The sequence below is a fragment of the Lytechinus variegatus genome, chromosome 16 (genome assembly GCF_018143015.1).
Source record: "Lytechinus variegatus isolate NC3 chromosome 16, Lvar_3.0, whole genome shotgun sequence".
NCBI lineage: Eukaryota > Metazoa > Echinodermata > Echinoidea > Temnopleuroida > Toxopneustidae > Lytechinus > Lytechinus variegatus.
This window is the reverse complement of record NC_054755.1, coordinates 4,379,552-4,385,038: the sequence shown is the minus strand read 5'-3', so window position 1 is coordinate 4,385,038 and position 5,487 is coordinate 4,379,552.

Sequence of the window (5,487 nt, the reverse complement as noted above, 5' to 3'; positions counted from 1 at the left end):
CAGAAAAATACAATTTTGTGAGCTTCCAAATTAAATCTTTTTGTTAAGTCATCCAAACAGACGGAGTTTCAGCTGTCTCGTATGGCACCTGCCCTGGATGAGAATGTGATAATAATGATTCTGCCCTTTACTTCCATGTCGTCCCTGTATACGCGCCAACATTGTGAAGATCATGTCGATGTCATGACCCTGACTTGTCCCGCTGTGCAATGCATCGGCCCATTCATACACGACTCATTACAGGAAAATTGGGGGGGGGGATGTTGGTCACCATAAATAAGGTTCCATCGTGACACTAAAAATACAGAAAAAAGTGGCATAACTCCATGTTCAGTGGTGCATATAGGCCCTATAGAAGCACCCGCCCACCTCATGAGCTGGGGTTTGATCCCCGGCGGATCGACAAAGTGGCGTACCGTGGGTCACGGCATGGGGGGGCACCAGCACCAGCAAAAAATTTGAGTCACTTAGTGAGCGCGCGAAGCGCGCTCAGTTGTCAGGTATACTGACCTAATAGAGACATTTTAAGGAAGCACTTGTATAGTCATTGCAATCATGAATAACATACACATCTCAGTAATCAAATAATGCGAGCGCGAAGCCCGAGCTGAAAATTTTTGTTATTCAGACCTAAAAAGGGACATTATCGATTTTTTGAAAATTATGATACCTACCTGTCTCGCTAAACAATGCAAGCGCGAAGCGAGCGGAAATTTATTTTGTATATATTGACTTCAAACAGGGAGATCTTAAGGACTATATTTTAGGAATCCCTTAATAATATTCATATCTCACCATAGTCATCTAATGCGAGTGCCAAGCGCTTGCTGATTTTGCTAGAATTACATTTGAAGCACTTGTAGTTCTTGTAATCATGAATAACATACGTATCTCACTAATGAAATATTGCGAGCGTGAAGCGCGAGCTGAAAATTAGGAAATTCAGACCTGAAGAGGGGCATTTTTAAGGCTTGTTTGTAGGAATTCACGAAACCATATATATTTCACTAACCGAATTATGCGAGTGCGAAGCGCGAGCTAAAAATTTTTTATAATCAGATCAGAAAAAGAGACATTTTAAGGACTGATTTTAGGAATTCATAAAGAACAGACATATCTCACCAATCCACAGATGCGAACGTAATCACGGACAGGAAACGTTTTATATAAAGATCTTAACATGGGGCAATCATTTTAAGTAGTCATGAAAAAGAAACATATTTCACTACATAAAACAATAATATATTTGGTGTATATTGACTTGAAAACGGGAGGTTTTCGTACAACAGGTTAATATATCTCGTTAAACAGACAATGCGAGCACCAGGAACAATGAAGACACAGGCTCTGAGCAAATTGTGTTTCATTAAGTTAAAAAAATGTTTCCCATGTAATATAACATAACATGATTATAATATACCATTATAATGCATAATAATTTCTTCTTTCCCACTACGTTTCTCTTCCTTTCTCCCTCCTTTTCTCCTTTTCCTCGTTTTTTTTGTCAGCCGATTGGGGGCGTGTGCCCCCCATGCCCCCCCGTAGTTACGCCACTGGATCGACACATACCAATATATACCCAAGACTTAAAAAGTGGGACATAGTCTGTAACAACACGTTATGCTTGACCCGCTGATAGAGCAGTTTTCTAATAAAAGGACAAGTCCACCCCAACAAAAAGTTGATTATGACTATAAAAAGAGAAGAATCCAACCAGCGTAACACTGACAAATTCATCAAAATCGGATTTGAAATAAGAAAGCTATGATTAAGTTTCGATTAGTTTCACAAAACTGTTATATGCACATACTGGATGATATACAAATGAGGAGATTGCATGATGACGTCATCCACACACTATATCTTTCGTATTTTATCATATGACATATGGAATATTCAAATTTTCTCCTCATTGTCAAGGGAACAATGTTAATTCCTCCCTGAACATGCGGAATTAGCATTGTTTGATACAATATGGTTCAGTCAAGTTGGTCCTTATTGTCAAATCTGTAAAAAAAATGATACATAATCATAATTCATTAAAAATAAAAGAAATAGTGAGTGGGGACGAACATCATCAAATGTCTCATTAGTTGTATTATCATTTTTGGCCAAATAAGCGAAATTTTAAAAGTTTCTTATTTCACATCTGATTTTGATGAATACCTATAGGGAATATTCTGAATGCAGGCATTTTATATGCCTTTGTATTCAGTTCTAGGTATTTCCTCATCAAGATGTCTTGCTCATTTCCGGGAACAGTGCTTTCTTTATAGTATAGTCATATCTCATTGACTCTTTTTTTCATATCTCACCTTGTATTATCTATCATCTATCAAAACTGTTCACACTTAATTGGGGCACATCAACGTCATTTTTTAAGGCTATTCCATGTCTTACGTACTCTAACACAAAAAAGACTTCCTAGAGTAATCATCCAAAATGACTCTATCCTGATAATCATTTGGGAATGATTCTAGGGACTGTAGTCTGTACCCTCCCTGAAAATTGCGGTTTATCCCGATGTCCATGCATGTATTATGGGCAGTGCTGCCGAGAAGCTATATGGGGCGGGGGGGGGGGCGCAAAAATAGATGTCCCCCACATGGACAAATGATAATCCTCTGCTCAGACACACATTATACCCCCCCCTGCCGCTTTCTCTCCTCCCCTAGAATTAGGAAATTTTCGTATATATTGACCCCAAACAGGGACATTTTAAGGACTATTTTTTTAAGGAATCTATATAAGAGTATACAAATCAAATCATAGTCATCTAATGCGAATGCCAAGTGCTTGCTGATTTTGTTTGAATTACATTTAAACACACGAAGCACTTCTTGTAGTCATTTGTTTAAATCATAATTAACATACGCATCTCACTAATCAAATAGTGCGAGCGCGAAGCGCGAGCTGAAAATCTAGGAGATTCAGACATGAAGAGGGACATTTTAAGGCTTGTTTGTAGGAATTAACTAATACCATACGTATTTCACTAACTGAATGATGCGAGCGCGAAGCGCGAGCTGAAAATTTTTGATATTCAGATTAGAAAAGGAACATTACTGATTTTAGGAATTGATGAAGAGCAGACATATATCACCAATCCACTTATGCGAACAGGAAATGTTTTATATTAAGAAGTTAAAATGGGGCAAACACTTTAAGTAGTCATGAAAAAGAAGCATATGTCACTACATAAAACAATTATAACTCGAAGTGCGAGGAAATATATTTGTTGTATATTGACTTGAAAACCGGAGGTTTTAGTACAACAGGATTATATATCTCGTTAAACAGACAATGCGAGCACCAGGAACAATGAATACATAGGCCCTGATTAAATTATGTTTCATAAAGTTATGAAAAAAATTTTCTTTTGTAATATAACATTATAACATAATTGTAATATTACATAACATGACTACAATTATAATCATAATGAACAACAAATTTTTCTTTCCCGCTACGTTTCTTTTCCTTTCTCCCTATTTTTTCCCCGTTTTTTTTTTTTGGGGGGGGACACGTGCCCCCACGCCCCCCCCCCCCCCGTAGTTTCGCCACTGATCACACGGCTCATGAAACAGACAAGCAAACAACACAGTCTTCCTACTTTTCCCTTTTGTATCCGTTTATTCTATGATCTTTCTAAATCTATTCGATTTTTTTCAAACACGTGATGGCGCTATTTCATCAAAAATTTCAGGCTGATGTAGGCCTAAGATACTAGTAGGTCCATGATATCACCAAGCACTGTTGATCTAAAAAAATCATTTGAATGGTTAGTTGGTTTTATCCACGATTAAAAATACATAGATTATAAACACAATGTACATTGAAATATTGATCAAAATTCATTATAATAATACGTAACAATACTTGAACAATGATTGTAATACAAACTCATATAGTACGGATAATCCATTTCAGATTGCTTGCTTACAAGCATTCATGCTTTCTTAGCAATCAGGTAAAAAAAAAATCACCAATAATAATAATAATAAAAAAAAGATTGGCTGTGAATGGCCAATCTCTCCCCACCCCCCCAAAAAAAAAACACTTCGATCTTCCCTCAAGGATTCAAGCACCACCGTATCTCGGATTTCTGAAGTTTGACCCCCCCCCCCCCCCGAGACAGGTCAAGCTCTTATTCCGAATCCCATACCTCATGCAGGTCCTGGCAGAGGCCCCGGACCTTTCCATCTTGGTAAATGTAAGCTCCCGATGGGTGGCCTGTACAAACATCCCCTTACTTTTGAGAAAGAAAATATGGAGTGTTATCATAAAATAATCAGATTTATAACAATAAATGTTTAAGCCGTACTTAAAAATGCCATTGAAGTGCAAGTATGCACTGCTAAATATTGTGAATTATAAAAACAACACAAAATCGCGCTCGGACGCTCAATTAATTCAGAACATAAATTTGGTCCCGATCAAAACATAGCCTTGTTGCAAAGGTAAAACATTTTGATCATAAAATAATGCCTCAAATAGCACCCATGCTTCACATGCTGAAGGTATATTATGAATATTGTTGATTAAACTAATATCTCCCATATTAACTAATTTTTCCCCATTTATCGACTTAGAATAAGATTAAATCTCATGTAACAATCTAATAAGTATTTCCCCTTTCCCCCAATAATTCATAATCATTCCTGTACAGTGTTATAAATATATATCTCTCTCCCTCTCTCTCAAAGTTGCGTCAAAGAAATCGTTGATATGCAGTGAACGATATAAGAGCATATTTTTCTTGGCCAAACAAACAAAATAAAACATTTTTGTTTCACTTTCACTTTCCCCACTAGTAGGCCCCCGGCCCCCTCATATCCCATTCAAGTAACTTGGCTGATGTGAAGTGAGTTGTGCACAGCAAAAACTGTGGTGTTAACCGGTGTACATAGAGGACCACACCAGTTATTTTACACCGGTGTTAAATTGGTGGTGTTAGTTTTACAACTATAGGTGTTATTACAACACCTTTGGTTGTTACATTTACACTCTTTGGTGTTATGTTCAATCTCTAGGGTGTAATTTTAACACCTCAGGGTGTGGTCCTCTATTTTAACACCACAGTTTTGGTCTGCATAAACTTGATATACATCATAATTTGGGGAATAGTTTAGTCCTCATTAATTTGCTTGTTATTAACTAAAATATTTTTAAGTTTCTTCTTCTTCTCTTTTCTCCGAAGTTAATCCCTTAGTCCTCTAATCTTTCTCTAGCTCTCATTTTTCTTTTCTTGCATTAATGTTGTTGCTTGCATTTTCCTTTTTGATAATTACAAATTTAAAAACATGTTTCTTGACCGTGTTGTGAAAGCCCTCAAATGTGAAGTTTCCCAATTACAAAGCAGGGGAAACACCTAACTTGAATCTCGCTTGCCATTATATCATTGTTATTTCACTTTACATGTTCAAGAATGCTTCTATTTATTTTTTTGATATCGTAATTTTTTTTTATCCGAGATGACGCATCCAT